This window comes from Haematobia irritans, chromosome 5 (assembly GCF_050003625.1).
Source record: "Haematobia irritans isolate KBUSLIRL chromosome 5, ASM5000362v1, whole genome shotgun sequence".
NCBI classification, from domain to species: Eukaryota; Metazoa; Arthropoda; class Insecta; order Diptera; family Muscidae; genus Haematobia; species Haematobia irritans.
This window is the reverse complement of record NC_134401.1, coordinates 50752677-50770865: the sequence shown is the minus strand read 5'-3', so window position 1 is coordinate 50770865 and position 18189 is coordinate 50752677. Positions and strand designations below refer to the sequence as shown.

Here is an 18189-nt window from a genome sequence, read left to right as displayed (position 1 = left end):
TAAATTTAAATCTCTTTGCAGGAAACTAAAATTTGTGGATGCTACATTCTTGCAAACATTAAGAAGCTGACCAATGAAAAATGAGTGGCTTATCGACAAGAAAACGTTTCCAGAAACATTACAAGTGCAACCAATTAAAATTGGTAAAAACAATAAATTGTTGAAATAAAAACCTTCTGGATGAAAATGTGCATCACATCGTCAGTTTAATTCATATGCTATTATCAGTTTAAAATGGATATTTTGTGAATTCCTTCTGCTGAAAATCAATTCTAACACGCGGTCCAGTGCTTTCCTAATTTCAAATTGCCCGCATGTTAATAAATTTTAATGCTGTTTTATGACACCAAAAGGAAGGAAATCGAATTATCAATGCAAAAGTGTTTACTAATAATGTTTAAGATATTTAAAGTTTTATTGTTTGTTTTTTTTTCTTATTTGTTGATATGTTTAATAATCAATTGGTATTGTAGTGTATTATGTAGTGTAGTGTATTATTATATACTTTATTTTGATGAAAATGAATAAATTATACAAAATTCATAGAATTTTGGCTTTGACTTTCAATTTGAAGTGGGGATATCATTCATACAAATTTAGGTTGAAAAGTATTTGCAACGATGTTAATTTTGAATTTGACTCGCATCGAAAATTGATTGACAAATTATTGAGTAGCGACGCATTTCAATTTGAGGATAACACTTGAGATATTATTGCTAATGTGTTGAATTTCACTGTTGAGGGTAATGTCTGTTTTTTGTTGAGAACGCGATTTTCTCAACAATTTCTCAACTTGAATATTACCCTAATCCTTTGAAAAAATGTTTGAAAAATTGTTGGAATTTTGCATTTTTCAAACGTTTGTGTTTATTGGGTAATGATATAATAGTGCTGTTTTCTTTTAGCACTGGATACCCTTAAGGCCGGTATGCACCTCTAGCGAAATTTTCGGTAGCAAAAATTTATTTAAGTCTACAACAAAAAAACAGGGCTGTGTACAACAAATTTTAAACCAGCTAATCGCTTTTAAAAATTGTTAATATATGTTCCAAATATTCCTCAAATAAATTGTTTATTATTTACAGACCTTTTAAAACTTGTACGCACACAATGATTGTAATAAATTATATGTTTGCTGCCAAAATATGCTTTTGACAACCCTGTTATTTTCATTAGAGGTGCGTACCAGCTTACGAAATTGAACGCTACCGAAAATTTCGTTAGCATAAATAGCAATGCATATCTTATGGGAATGAAATTTTTCGCTAGAGGTGCATACCGGCCTTTAGCCGTGAAGGACTAAAAGAAAACAGAGTACTCGTTTTTTTTGGTTTTAGTTCCACGTCAGTGTGTGTTGGTAGAGTCACATAGTGCTCATATACCAGGACTTGATGAGAGACATGCCAATATTTAGGGTCTATGTCTTAGTATAAATCTCCATGATTTGAATTGTAGGTCGTTATTACATTGTGTAATTTGTTTGACATTTGGGAAAAATGGCGAGCTTTATAGCGAAATTTTATTGTGTTTGATGAAGTCAACTAATTCTGCAATATCTGCCATGTTCCGTTTTTGAAGGAGTTCAGGTAAGTTGTTGAAATGCTTGAAAATTTCAAAATTTGGTCGATTTTGTTAATATTTTATACAGCTAAAAATTAAATGATGCTCATCTTCTACCACATTACAGGTGTCACATAAGTTTGATGGAGCTATGCCAATACGATATAAGAATTTTTTGCAATAAGTATGGCCAGTTAATAATCTATTAATCGTCTTAATGTCGGTGGGAGCCATTGTTACATTTTTGAACCATTGGGTCTTCGGAGGTTCATGGAAGAACAGTTTGAAGTATGTGCCTTTGTTTAGAGCTGCTTCCTTGTAATCATCAGACCATTCATTCCAGAGTAATTCTTGAATTTTACATTGTGCGTCTCTTATTGATAAGGCGGTGGAGATTGGGCAGCCGGCGCTAACAGCATATTTGGCATAATAATCTGCGGTTTCGTTTGGTGTGATCTCAACATGCGAGGGTGTCCATATAAAGGTAACAGTCGAAATATATGAGTTGTTGATTTTTTCCAGTATGTTGTTGACTAAATAGTTGTGAGCCGAATTGTTGCTTATAAGCAAACATGCATTTTTGCTATCAGTGAAGATAACAGCATTGCATATTCCTTCCTCTAATATTAGATCAATCGCTTTGTCAATAGCATGTACTTCGCCAGTGAGAGAGGAAACCTTGTGTGGTATGGAAAAAAGAAAATTTTGATTTGTCGAGATGTTGCAAACCGCACATCCTGAGGACTGTGCGCCGATCGATGCATCCGTGGCCCAAATGGAATAACCCATTGTTTTGAAATCATTTATAGACTGACGATATATAGCAATTATACATTCTTTGTTAGTATTGTTTTTGTTTCCATCAAACAAATTTAGCAGGACTTTTATTTTTTGTCCTCATTTGTTACAATATTATCAAAAATATATTTGAATTTGTGATAAACCATACCCAAGCTTGTATTAGAAGACGAGGAGGTGATATATTGGTATAGAGATAGATTAAAGGTTTTTAGTTTTATAAGTTCTTTATCAGCAATGAGTTGCGTTCTTTGTTTAGGAGGTAACGTTCCAGCTAAAGGCCGGTACTCTGTTCGGTTTTCGCGTTGAAACTCCATACAAAACCAAAAAATGCGAAAAATTTGCGAAATTTTTTCCATTTGTGATACTTTGTTTTTTCGTGTTGAAAACCTGACGTTTATAGCACGGCGCCATTTGCAATGTGAATTAAGAAATAATTTATTTATTAAAAACTATTTGTGCGGGTTTATAAATCAAACACGGGCCATATTTTTGTTCCGAAACTATACAAAGGATCAAAGGAATAGCAGATCAATTGCCCAAGGAAAAATAAAATGTTATTTTGAAAAAACAAGCCACAACCACCAACTTAATCCAATATCGCTCCCTGTAAAATAGCGCTCCAAGCTACCTAAAAAAACGCCGCTTTCTATGTGCGAAATAATGGTTTCCATAAAAATTTTTCGCAATAATGAACATAGTACCGGCCTTAAAGCATAGATTACATGCGTGGGTGTTGTTCGAGTTAGACCAAGATTCCTACGTAGAATCTGATATTGAAAACTAGTAATTTTTTTGTTTAGGTATGTTGGCATATGCGCCATGGAGGAGTTGAGATATTCTGTCTTGGAGAATATAATGGATTTTGTTATGTTATTGGCAACGTAGGGGTGTATACCATAATTCAGAGTTGTTATCATTCGGATGGCCTTGGGAGAAAAGCTGCAGGAATTTATGACTTCATCATAATGTTCTTTTAGAGACAGACTGTTTTTGATATTTCTACCAAGGAATTTTATACTTGTAACCGGTTTTATCAGTTGACCAGCGAGAGATATTAGTGGAACTTTTCTTGCACCTTTAGCCACATACATTGTAGATGTTTTCTCTATGTTTATTTTGAGATATAAGTCTTTTAAAAGCGAAGCAAAACTGATTACTTTATTTTGCAGTTTTTTAATAGCATCATCAAAGTCATGACTATGAGTGAGGATTATGAAGTCATCCGCAAATTGAAAGACGTGCGTATTATCATCTTCTACGCCATGGAGACCCAACGTGTAGATATTAAATAATAATGGGCTCAGACAACTGCCTTGTGGGATGCCATTAAAAATTTCTATTTGATTGTTTCCCATAACTAATATTCTTTTGCAAAGAAATGACATTATCCATGCTATTATTTGGTTAGGGCAGTTTAATTCAAGTAATATAGACTGCAGTACACTGATATTAACCCGCTCATAAGCATTGCTAACGTCCATTGTAACTAGTACAACTTTTCTTCCCTTTTCTTTTTGGAGATTCATAGTGTGAATTAGGTCGTTAATGCAGTGTGAAGCCGACATATTTTTCCTGTAAGCGTATGACCTATTTGGCAATATGTGGTTTAGATTAATGAATGTATTTAAGCGTTCTTTTACCATTAGATTTGTAATTTTGATGAGTACCGAGATTGGTCGAAAATTTGTATAGATATCAAGATCCTTACCTTTTTTTGGTACTGGTACTATTTTGATTTTGCTCAAATTATCACTAATCTCGCATGATCTCCAAGAGTTATTGAGAGCTTCAAGCAGTCTTTTTTTACATACCAATAGTTGATGGATCATTTCATATGTAATACCATCTAGACCAGCGGCTGAGGGGGTAGTTTTCAAGACGTGGACTAATTCATCCAGTGAAAAATCATGTGATATAGCAAAGTGCGTTATTGGAGTAACAAATGTGTTATCCGGAACTTGAAGTTTCATGTGGTTTAGGAATTCCATGTTATTCTCTTCACACCATTTGGAGCTTGTTGACGTTTCTTGTGACTCCTTACATCCTCTAATAAATTTAAAAAGTGACTTTGAGTCAGGTTTATTGTTGAGCTTTTCAACTTTATCACAGAGTACTCGTTTATCCAGGACAGCTCCAAAAATATACAACACTGTCATCAGCTGTTTAAAAACAATCACAGAAAAGAAGTGAAATCATGCATTTTTAATGTATGAAATGCACCAATTAGTAATAAATATTTACTGCTGCGATTATATATGACATTGGGGCTGTTTTCTTTTAGCACTGGATATGCTAAGCCGTTAAGGACTAAAATAAAACAGAGTACTCGTTTATCCAGGACATCTCCAAAAATATGCAACACTGTCATCAGCTGTTTTAATGTATGAAATGCTTTAATTAGTAGTAAATATTTACTGCTGCGATTATTTATGACACTGTATCAGTTTGAAATTCATTTTTGTCGATAAATTAGTCACTATAAATTGCTATTGTGAATCGAAGAAGCTTCACTTTATCAAAATAGAATCTGGCAACATCGGTGCGACTTGCACTGATGAGATGTTCTGGATAGAACACCAGTGCAACGATGTTCTGGATAGCCCATACAAATGTTGCATCCAGTGCTAAAAGAAAACAGCCCTAATGATGTTGATTTACAAGTGGTAAGTTACATGTTGCAGCGTCTATCAGCCAGTGTTTTTATTCTCAATGGAGGCAGCGTGTCTGTAAAATATCTGAAAAACAATCACTTCCATTTGGAAAGTCAAAAATTGTTCACCAATATACCTTTTACAATTTCAAGCGTATACGATTGTTTTCGACGTGGTGTGAATTCTCAGAAGCGCCGTCAAATTCAAAAAATGTTGGCAGGGTATCGATTATTTATTCATCGCCGACAATTCGTAGCGATTGGCCACACTGTAAAATTCTTTACGAACACAGACAATCCGTCCGGATAAACTTATAGTCTGAACGACACATTAACGCTAAATTATAAAATGTGTTCACACCACTTGTCATTCGGACCGAAAAGGATCTGAGTGGCTGAAATATGTGGTGCTGAATTATGTGTCAATATAAATTCCATTGATATTAAAAATTGTTAGCCTTCAATATATTCCCTAAAATGTCTGAAGCATTGAAATCAATTTCGATTTGACTAAATAATCTTCGAGCATAACTTATAGTGTAGCCAACATTTGGGATATGTGCGACACTAACGCTGTCGTCCGGATAAACTTATAGTCTGGACAGCTCATAATACGCGACAGTCGCTATGGTTGTGTTCACACACCAATGTTCCAGTACTTTTAACAAAACGTCCAAAGAGAAACAGAATACTAAAGTACCATCCCTGTTTTACATTCCGCTATTTCTCTCAGTTAGAAAATATAATAGGCCCAGTGAAGACGTGAGGAAACGGATAACGTATTTCGAAAAAAAAACGGCGACACAAAATTTTGGAAAAAATATTAAATATAAGTGTGCTAAAAATATGAAACAAAATTAAAAAAATAAGAAATAAAGTTTATCATCAGATAAAGCAAGGTATATATAGGTGGATTACTTTATATTTTGTAAGCATATAACAATTAAGTAACTTGAAAAAGGAAAAAAAAAATCCCAAAGGAAGGATTTGTAAATGTATCCTCCTATCTCCTATCCTACTTGCTCCAAATTCTGTTTCCTTTAATTGAGTCCGTTGGATTCTTTGAGTGTCTTCATTTGTACATTATTTCGTACGTTTCTAAATAACAATGCAATTGTGAATGAACTTCCCCAGCACTTTCAAATTTCTTTTTCGAGAGAGAAATCTGAGATTCCCTCACTTGACTGTCAAACTGAATCAATTCGCAAGGTTGTTGTTATTTGTTTAAAAATATATTTCCATAAACCATATAAAACATTGATTCGCAAGTTTTATAAAATACTGAGTGGTGCAAAGTGCATATACAAAATATTGCTTGTGCGAGAGTGTGTAAAAACAAATAAACTTGTGAGAAAGTTAAAAGGTGAAGTGAAATTACAGTCCACGGGAAACAAGCCAGGTAAATTTGTATACCTTTATTGCTGGCTAATAACGAAATAGAGTAGTCAAATAGCGTATGCAAATCGCAAATATATTTTTGTACATATGGAAAAGATAAAATTTGGTATCATGTCTGGTTTGCTCCAAATTTAAAGAAAAGAAATCTCCAGTTCCATTCATAAAAAGCGGGGAGTGACATTAACTGCCCCCACCTCTCTCACTCTGTGCGTCGTAGAGATGTTGCGCAGTTTCGTTTGCTGCCCACCACCACCAACAACAACATACAAACAAAACAAAATAAATTTAAAGCGGTTGGAGTTATAACTAAAAAAAAAGTAGAAAAGTAGTAGCAGCCAGAATTTGTTTTCCTTATTTTCCCTTTTGGATGCATTTAGTTGCTTGGAAAACGATGCTACGTCTTCTAACATGGTCTAGATAGATTTCGCGAAGAAATGTCCAAACATTTTTATGGGATAAAAAAAGAAAATGAAATCATTAACAATAACAGCTCTATAACAACAACAACACCGTCACTACAGAGAATACACCTTTAATGTCTCGATGTTATGTATATATGTGTTGGTACAAAGTTATGGGCATACTATGTGGGTGGGTGGGGTGTTGGGGACTTTGCAGTGTCTATGAGAGGGCCGGGGGTGGTGTGAAACATTAGCCCATACGTGAAACTGGATGTGATATCTTGTGTTTTTTTTCATCAAGTAAATAAATCTATTGCATATTTGCCTTATCAGCAATCAGTGGAGCATCTTATCTCTGGAACTACACCGCCACCTAAGTATAATCTCAAATAGGCGATGGGCAGAAAACAAGTTCTTTGGTTCGTTCTTTTTCTTTTTTTTACGAATTGGGGCCAAAGAGTTTATTCTTCGCATACATACTCACAATGTTCTAAATTCCTGTTTGCGGCAGCTTCCTTCAGTATCCTAAGGATGTTTAAAAATAGGCATGTTTATTATAGCATCACGATTATTGAACATTAATAACAATGATATCATACACATAGACATAGTGAGGGACCAAAATGGGTCAATAATAACTTCAGCTTGGATGGGTTTTATGTAGTTAAATCTCTACATAAACCCCATCCAAACCATTTGTGTAAAATTTTTATTTTATTTTAATTAATACCACGGCTGTGAAGCCGAACCAAATTTACTCGGCTCCACTAAATCGCATTTTAATATACTCCATGTGTAATTTTATCATGGAGGGTAAACAAACTGGCCCAATATAAAATATTTAGTATCTTGCAAAAGAGCTCTATATTTTACATTTTTAGCTGACATAAAAGAACTCCAATTTCCAATTTAAGGCCAATAAATTAAATTATGACATAACTCTATATCACCGTAACAATATGGACATACAAATAATCTTCAGCATATGTATGTATTTATAAAAACACAAAATTTCAATCAAATAATTCGGCTTCCAGATGTTTAAGTAAAATTCTGATATCGTTATATATGTGTCAACAAAAAACACTATTGTGGCCCTAAATAAACTCATGAAGCCAAATTGAAAGAACGATTTATATATGAGTGCTATATTGTGACCTATCTTCAGAACTTGACGTCTTCAGAGAGACGTATCGTCTCTTGTCTTAAAATAAAAATTAAAAAAAAATGTATCTTCCAGTCTAAATTTCTACTTTACTTAGAATAATCTTCATCTTTGGAAGCTGTAGCGCAATTAATGTCAAACCGATATTGCAATATCGGCGGGGAGTATCAAATCCTTTTTGTGTTCAATTGAAGAAGTCAACGGAATATTATTGGGGTAAATATTTGTTTAGGGTTTGCACGCAGTCGTAGTCGAGCAAAATAAGTACGATTCCGAATCCTCCAAAATCTTCAGACATCGACTTCGCAGCATAGATTTCTTGTTTTGCCATGAAAGTAGAGACTAATACATCAAAATCCAAAAACCTTCACATTTTTATACCCACCACCATAGAATGGTGACGGGGGTATAATAAGTTTGTCATTCCGTTTGTAACACATCGAAATATCGATTTCCGACTATATAAAGTATATATATTCTTGATCAGGGAGAAATTCTAAGACGATATAACGATGTCCGTCTGTCCGTCTGTCTGTCTGTCTGTCTGTCTGTCTGTTGTAATCACGCTACAGTCTTCAATAATGAAGCAATCGTGCTGAAATTTTGCACAAGCTCGTCTTTTGTCTGCAGGCAGGTCAAGTTCGAAGATGGGCTATATCGGTCCAGGTTTTGATATAGTCCCCATATAAACCGACCTCCCGATTTGGGGTCTTGGGCTTATAGAAATCGTAGTTTTTATCCAATTTGCCTGAAATTTGAAATCTGGAGGTATTTTATGACCATAAAGAGGTGTGCCCAAAATGGTGAGTATCGGTCCACGTTTTGGTATAGACCCCATATAGACCGATCTCCCGATTTTACTTCTTGGGCTTATAGAAACCGCAGTTTTTATTCAATTTACCTGAAATTGGAAATCTAGAGGTATTGTAGGACCACAAATACGTGTGCCAAAAATTGTGAGTATCGGTCCATATTTTGGTATAGCCCCCATATAGACCGTTCTCCCGATTTTACTTCTTGGGCTTATAGAAAACGCAGTTTTTATTCAATTTACCTGAAATTGGAAATGTAGAGGTATTGTAGGACCACAAATACGTGTGCCAAAAATTGTGAGTATCGGTCCATATTTTGGTATAGCCCCCATATAGACCGATCTCCCGATTTTACTTCTTGGGCTTATAGAAACCGCAGTTTTTATTCAATTTATCTGAAATTGGAAATCTATAGGTATTGTAGGACCACAAATATGTGTGCCAAAAATTGTGAGTATCGGTCCATATTTTGGTATAGCCCCCATATAGACCGATCTCCCGATTTTACTTCTTGGGCTTATAGAAACCGCAGTTTTTATTCAATTTACCTGAAATTGGAAATTTAGAGGTATTGTAGGACCACAAATACGTGTGCCAAAAATTGTGAGTATCGGTCCATATTTTGGTATAGCCCCCATATAGGCCGATCTCCCGATTTGGGGTCTTGGGCTTATAGAAACCGTAGTTTTTATCCAATTTGTCTGAAATTGGAAATCTAGAGGTATTTTAGAAGCATAAAGAGGTGTGCCGAAAATGGTGAGTATCGGTCCATATTTTGGTATAGCCCCCATATAGACCGATTTCCCAATTTTACTTCTTGGGCTTCTATAATCCGAAGTTTTTATCCTATTTGCCTGAAATTGGAAATCTAGAGGTATTTTCGGGTCACAAAGAGGTGTGCCGAAAATGGTGAGTATCGGTCCATATTTTAGTATAGCCCCCATAAGAACGATCTCCCGATTTAACTCCTTGGGTTTCTAGAAATCGTAGTTTTTATCTGATATGGCTGAAATTGTAAATATTCTGGTATTTTAGGCTCACAAAAACGTGTATCGGATTAAGTTTTTATCGGTCCATTTGGTAATGCCTCCATATAGACCGACTTCACTTCTTGAGGGTGTAGAAGGCGCACTGATCATGAAAATTGCTTGAAACTCAATGTAAAATTTCCAGATTTTACTTCTACAGATTTAAGATTTCAAATCAAGACGTTATTTTATAATTTTCTTGCACACTTACAAGAGATGTTAATGATTCCTCTAAACCTCAAACAAAAATGGTTCTTATAAATCCAGAATCTGATATAGTCCTCACAGGTGAAATCTTTAAATTTATCTTCGGGTAGTGTCCTCAAGTCCTCAAGCCCTCCTGAAATTTCAAAGGAAACCCTAATATTTGGTTCATGGCGGTGGGTATTTAAGATTCGGCCCGGCCGAACTTACTGCTGTATATACTTGTTAATAATTACAATCGGACGTAAATTTGTCTGTGCCGGCTAAGATATGGACCGAAATGGATTTTTATATTCAAGGGAAGTGAATACCGAGACGTTCAGATAAAAATGAGTATTCGGGACTCTCACGAAATCAACTTTTGGAATCGGTTTATAAAGCGGGCTAACATAATTGTGGCACGATATGAATCATTTTTAATGTTACTGATAAATCTGGTCCAATTTTGATTAGTACAGGACGTACATTGAAATTCATCCCATGAAGTACTAGGTTAGGTTAGATTTTGTATAGTGCCAGTCTCACCTGGACTAATCATTGTGTCACCACCATGTTAACCATTGCACCACGATGGCTCCCCTATGAAATCCAAATCTGGGTTTATACACAGAAAACATATGTTTTTGTTTTCAATAACAAAATTAATTGGGCCAATTAAGTTTTAATTGAAATTTCTTCAATTACAGAAATGATCGTTCCAATCGCCAATGTCAAAAAAATAAATGATACAATTAATTTTTGTGATTGATTTGAGTTGTAATTAAAACATTTTTAATTGAATAATTCCGTCCTTCGGCTCGAAATGACAGCCAAATGAATCAGAGCAATAACAATGTTACTGTTGGACTGAAGATGCCTCAAAGAACAAGAACGAAAGACAAATTGATGTCTTCTGCACTGATTCTATACTATTATCGTAAGTTCCAATACGATGCAGCAATGCTCCAGAATTGGTTTAACAAGGGAGGTAAAAATTCTATTGGAAACCTAAGGGTCCGAAAATTCCCGTTCCTAATTAATCCTAAGACCCCAGATGCCTTATTCACCACCGAACTAATATGATCATTAAAATTAAGCCGATCCACTACAATGCCCAGATCAAAAAGAGAAGCAATTTACTATAGAATGGAGCTACATATACTATTTTTGATACCACATATACTATTAATGTGGTATCACAATCGACTGAATAGTCTAAGTGAGCCTGAATCTTAATCGGGCTGCCACTTTAACCTAAGCTAACCTAACCTACGTATACTATTGGGTTCGCAGTTTAGTAATGCGGAATTGACAATAGTAGTTGGGGATATACACATCAGACAATACTCATAATCTCTCATTATACATCTTTCAATTTCAATGTGTGTCATTTGCCCGTAGTGTAAACAACATGTCCACAAAACAGAATCTGTGTGAAGGTTTTATTTCCTTCTTTAATTTGGAAAAGAGTGCAGCAAAATCGCATCGATTACTCTCCGCAGCATACACCGTGTGTGTGCTCTTTCGTTTAAAACGTTGTGATTTGTGCGTTTCAGAAGTGGTGATTTCTATGTGGAAGACAATGAACGTCCAGGACAGCCGAAGAAGTTGGAAGATTCCGAATTGGAGACTAGAGCTCGAAGGAATAATGGGTTTCGGCATTCGTCAAAAAATCGGCGTCAGGAGGCCGATTAACCGAAGTAGAATCTTTTTTAATATTTTATTTCGAATTGTCCCAGAATTGAATTTGTTCGAATTAAAACTCGCATGATCTGGCTGATCAGAATTTTCGTTTGTATGAGGTATCTGTAACCTGCCAGAAATATGGGCAAAAGTAGTGGCTAGGTTAGGTTAAAGTGGCAGCCCGATTAAGTTTCAGGCTCACTTAGACCATTGTGATACCACATTAACTAAAAGTACGTATTACATATGGGCATTTCTAGTTTTAACCGCTGAACCTTCTCGCTTATTTTCTTCTGTTGAACCAACCAGATTGTTCCAAAACCATTATCAGACTGCTTAAGTTAACGTTTTCCAGGTCCGCCAGTAATCTAAAGCTATATGCCCCTAAAATTTGCTTACGCCTCACACAAAATGCAGGACACTCACACAAGAGGTGTTTAATTGATTCCTTTTCCTTTTTCATCAATACAATACAATACAATAGTCATTATACTTCGCGGCAATAGTTTTTGCAAAATCGCCTATCAGACATCGATCCGTTATAGCAGATATCAGGAGTGATATCTGAAGTCTTGAGAACACTAGCATATCTAGTGTCCGGTTTAAGTTTAAACAGGGCCATATTTGTTTGGTGTCGTTACAACCCTTGCAATTCTCCCATCGAACATTTGCCATCATAACAGCACATTTTTTTTCGTAAAAAAAATCTCAAAATTGCTTTTTGCTTAATGGAATATTAGAAAGATTTCCACGAAATTTTTTTCTGTCCATTACGTAAAAAATAGATATGCAATTATTTCCAAATTTGACATATTTAGGCCAAGGTTTATGGCGGATAAACTGTGCATCATTTTTTCTTTTTAAATTTAATTCCTTTTGATAGAATTGGCATATGAAATAAAAACTAACATTAGATTAATTTGTTAATATTTCGGTAAATCGTAGTTACTACAAAATGTTGTTCGTTTTGTAGAGGCGAACTTTTTTTAACTTACGTGTGCAAGTTTTTTTGGAATTAAGTTGGTTATTTTCTTCACGCGATAACATCAAGAGTTTTGCTGGTGACACTAGAGTAATTGGACAAGTTCCAAAACAAAAATAAAAGGCAGAAGGAACACAAAAATATTATCATCAACCCAGTTAACATGAATAACTGACGTCACATTATGTCATTACAAAATAAATGGCAGGAAGCTAAACTGACGACATACAAAAAAACATCAATCTTATGTTGTTCCCGTACAAGAGGGAAGGGGGAGCACGATTCAAGCAAATTTCTACATTTGGACATAAAAAATTCTAAATAAGTGAAAGGGACAAAAATATTCATATTTGGGGACACACACAACAATTACTTTTCTCATCCAGGTTCTTGCAAAATATGTACAATGCATAGTATAGTGCAAGCCATGGATGTGTTTAAATACGAATGTGTTGTTTATATTCATGCATCCAAGTGTATATATGGCAATTATTTAAGGGCTTGACACTGATTGTGAAGCAGCTTACTTAAGTACATGTATGTTTATGGTAGACCCACTCGACCTCTCATTAGCATACAGATCTTGGCGACCAGAGAGAATCAGTTTAAAGCTTAAAATTGTTGCTAATTTTTGTTATTCTGTACAAACGATAGGCTTTATATAATATTTCTTTAACGATTCGAGTGAAAATGTGACATTGATATTTTTGTGGGCTGCCTCACATTTTTCCCCAGCAAGTCTTTGGGATGTTAAAAGAGATTGTTTTTACCCTTCATCTCAGGAAATACAGTAAAACCTCTCAAATTTGGGCACTCTGAAAACCGGAAACCTCCAAAAGGTGCTATATTAACACATTAAAATTAATCTCTCATAAATGCACACCTCACAAATGTGGATAAAATTTAGACGATCGTGAGTGTCCACCTATCAGAGGATTCTCTGTATAGGCTTTCCCTGTATCTGCTATATTCCTCCGCTTCCACTCCGCCCTACTATTCCTACATATTAGGAGTGCAGCTTCTATGGCAGCAAGGAGCGAACACACAAAAAATATATTTTGTCTTCAATCACTGAATTTTTTGATCCAATTAGTTTTTATTTGAAATTTCTTCAATCACAGAAATGATAGTATCAATTAAAAAATTAGTTGAAAGTCAATTAAAACATTAATTGATCAAATTAAAAAATTAATTGATTCTATTAATTTTTGTAATTGATTTTTGTTTCAATTAAAAAATTTGTTGAATCAATTAAATTTTTAATTGAATATTTTTTTTTAACTCAATTAAGATATTAATCGAAAAAATGTTCGTGTAAGTTTTTTCTGTGTATATATAATTATTTTTCTTACTTTTCGATTAACACACATATGTTACATATGTCAGTAACAAAATCGTATATTTTATATTTTTCGAGGGTTGCCTTTTAGGTTAGGTTAAAGTGGCAGTCCGATTAAGATTCAGGCTCACTTAGACTATTCAGTCCATTGTGATGCCACATTAACTAAAAGTACCTATTACATATGGGCACTTCTAGTTTTAACCGCTGAACCTTCTCGATTATTTTCTTCTGTTGAACCAATATTTTTATATTTCGTGTTTAACGGCCATTTTCATGTAGCTCTGTTAGGTTTTAACTCCCAGTTAACAGAAAGTAAAATCGAAATATCTTCTCTCCGGTTAACTTTAACTGAGAATTTTTCAGCAGTTAAGATCCTAACTGACATATGGAATATATAAGCAAGATGTCAGATATGTCCGTAGTACGGTTTAAAAGTTCGTTAGCTAACGGAGCACTAACGGGGATTCATGAAAATGGGCGTAAGAGAACAAAATTAAATATTAATCGTCCAAAATTTGTTTGTTTGTCGTTTTTCATGATATTTACCATTAAGATCTATTCACATTTGCTTGCGTTTGAACTAGAGTTGGTTATTATAAATTTTATTTCTGTAGAAAATTTTGTCAAAATTTTATTGTTATAGAAATTTTTATCAAAATTTTATTTCTATAGAAAATTTTGTCAAAATTTTATTTCTATAGAAAATTTTGTCAAAATTTTATTTCTATAGAAACTTTTGTCAAAATTTTATTTCTATAGAAAATTTTGTCAAAGTTTTATTTCTATAGAAAATTTTGTCAAAATTTTATTTCTATAGAGAATTTTTTCAAAATTTTATTTCTATAGAAACTTTTGTCAAAATTTTATTTCTATAGAAATTTTTGTCAAAATTTTATTTCTATAGAATACTTTGCCAACATTTTATTTCTATGGAAAATTTTGTCAAAATTTTACTTCTATAGAAAATTTTGTCAAAATTTTATTTGTATAGAAAATTTTTGCAAAATTTTATTTCTATAGAAACTTTTGTCAAAATTTTATTTCTATAGAAAATGTTGTCAAAATTTTATTTCTATAGAAAATTTTGTCAAAATTTTATTTCTATAGAAAATTTTGTCAAAATTTTATATCTATAGAAAATTTTGTCAAAATTTTATTTCTATAGAAAATTTTGTCAATAATTTATTTCTATAGAAAATTTTGTCAAAATTTTATTTCTATAGAAAATTTTGTCAACATTTTATTTCTATAAAAAATTTTGTCAAAATTTTATTTCTATAGAAATTTTTGTCAAAATTTTATTTCTATAGAAACTTTTGTCAAAATTTTATTTCTATAGAAAATGTTGTCAAAATTTTATTTCTATAGAAAATTTTGTCAAAATTTTATTTCTATAGAAAATTTTGTCAAAATTTTATATCTATAGAAAATTTTGTCAAAATTTTATTTCTATAGAAAATTTTGTCAAAAATTTATTTCTATAGAAAATTTTGTCAAAATTTTATTTCTACAGAAATTTTTGTCAACATTTTATTTCTATAAAAAATTTTGTCAAAATTTTATCTCTATAGAAATTTTTGTCAAAATTTTATTTCTATAGAAAATTTTGTCAAAATTTTATTTCTATAGAAACTTTTGTCAAAATTTTATTTCTATAGAAAATGTTGTCAAAATTTTATTTCTATAGAAAATTTTGTCAAAATTTTATTTCTATAGAAAATTTTGTCAAAATTTTATATCTATAGAAAATTTTGTCAAAATTTTATTTCTATAGAAAATTTTGTCAATAATTTATTTCTATAGAAAATTTTGTCAAAATTTTATTTCTATAGAAAATTTTGTCAACATTTTATTTCTATAAAAAATTTTGTCAAAATTTTATTTCTATAGAAATTTTTGTCAAAATTTTATTTCTATAGAAATTTTTGTCAAAATGTTATTTCTATAGAAATTTTGTCAAAATTTTATTTCTATAGAAAATTTTGTCCAAATTTTATTTCTATAGAAAATTTTGTCCAAATTTTATTTCTATAGAAACCTTTGTCAAAATTTCATTTCTATAGAATACGTTGCCAAAATTTTATTTCTATAGAAACCTTTGTCAAAATTTTATTTCTATAGAATACGTTGCCAAAATGTTATTTCTATGGAAAATTTTGTCAAAATTTTATTTCTATAGAAAATTTTGTCAAAATTTTATTTCTATAGAAAATTTTGTCAATATTTTATTTCTATAGAAATTGGTCGTAGATGATTATTTTGCAAAACCTAAGACAACATCAAGAATGCTACCAATCTACCAACAGAAAAATCGACCATTTTGGCAGAATTCTACCAACTGTGTTCAGTAGGCAAATTGCAAAACTAGAGTTGCCCAATCCCGAAATATAAAAGGCAATCGTCGTATTTTGTTTGCAATAAAAATAATGAATATGGGTTTCCTTCGAAAACTTTTCAAGGCCACCATATCAATGAGGAGAGAAGCTTTTGTTTATTGAATTCAATAATTTGTTACCTCATTTAAAGGGATTCTTTTTTTTTCATTTTTTTTGTTGGGCTTCTCTTTGTATGTACTACAACTGACCGCCCAACCTGGCCAATGCTTATTGCTATAGTTTCTACGTCATATCTCGTAGCAGACAAATTAACATGAATAGACCCAATGCTGTGTGTGAATCATAAAATGTTTACATTTAAATAAAATTCGTATTAAGTGTATAGAATATAGATAGACAGACAGACGTGTGGGTCATTTCTCCATTTGGGGGAAAAGTACACCTGTTTCCACATAATTATTTTGAACAACGAATAATTATCGAGATCATAATGCTCATGGCCCCGTGTTTTGGGAATGCGCGAGCAAAAAAAAAGAGTTCAAAACATTTTGAGATTATCCACAACGATTTCATTTGCTTAAATATGGGCGCTATTGAACATTCCTAAGCGGCATCTCACCATAGCCGTGCTAATATTATTTTGTGTCTAATACTGTCGTCGTCGTAGTCGCATTTTGTTTAATTCTAAAATTGGCGATTACTATAGATGATGTCACCATCTATTTAGATTTTTTTGCTTAGTCAAAATTCGAAAAAAAAATCCAAAAAGAAAATAAAATATTTCTAATATTTTGAATAATATTTCTAGCTTGTTTTGTATGAATGACGGGCTTGTGCCTCTTTGTTAAAATGTATGTGTGTGATGTTCTAGGGGTTTTGTGGGTTTGTGTGTGTCCGTGTTTGTAAACAAAAGTAATTTCGCACATATTTTCTAGAGTAATCACTAATCATCATAATAATACAATAATGTGCATTGAAAATGCATGCCGCATATTCGCTCTAAAATGTTAATAGATTTTCGATACCAAACAGCAAAAGGTTAAAAGCTTATAAACAAATAGAAGCTAATAAGTACACTCGAGAAAAAAATTTACAAATATATTAAAATGTATTTTCTGATTATTGTTTTTGTTTTTTTTTATAATTTTAAATAAAAAATAATTGATACAATATTTTTTTTTAATCAAACTAAGAACACAATGTTAGTTATGTTAAAATGATTGAAAATTTTGGCGGTTTGAGTTTTCCAATCGACATCAATTACATTAATAAATTGGTTGATTTTTGCAATCAACATCAATTAAATTTTTAATTGAATCAATTAAAATATTTAATTGAAATGCTCAAATCAAATCAATTATTTTTTTAATTAAAGATTGTTTATGCCCAATTAAAAGTGTCATTTTCGTTATTGCATGCATTTCAATTAAAACACTAATTGGATCAATTAAATTTGCATCAGAAAAAGTTATACCAATTGTACCACTTTGCAATCGCGTTAGCACACCTACATCAGCGACCATGTTAATACGCAAAAAACAAAAAGTAGGCCCTAATTGAAAACGAAGCACAATCCCAACCAATAATTTGGGGTTCATTTTTATTTGGATTTTTTGGGTTCATTTAAAATGAAGTTACACCTCAAAAAGCATACAAATTTGTTGTTTTTTGTTTTCCATATACATTTTTGGGGTCCTACCACGGTTGCCACTGTTGGTAGAATTCTACCAACATTTTAGATTTTTTATTGTTTGCTAGATTGGTAGAATTCTTGATGTATTGGTAGAATTTTTTAAATATTCCTCTCAATTTTCTATAGAAATAAAATTTTGACAAAATATACTATAG

At 32.5% G+C, this 18189-nt stretch overlaps 1 protein-coding gene across 5 annotated transcripts in view; it reads left to right on the top strand.

The window, feature by feature from the left end:
- Window positions 1-5757: 5757 nt before the first annotated feature.
- Dyb (Dystrobrevin) overlaps window positions 5758-18189 on the top strand; it is a 73618-nt gene continuing 61186 nt past the window's right edge. For 4 of the 5 annotated variants that reach the window (XM_075308737.1, XM_075308735.1, XM_075308739.1 and 1 more), the window contains exon 1: window positions 5758-5910. The gene's annotated coding sequence lies outside the window, so the exon portion shown is untranslated. Of the gene's footprint in view, window positions 5911-6176; window positions 6411-18189 lie in introns of those variants that run through there. The other variant, XM_075308736.1, reaches the window with a different exon arrangement.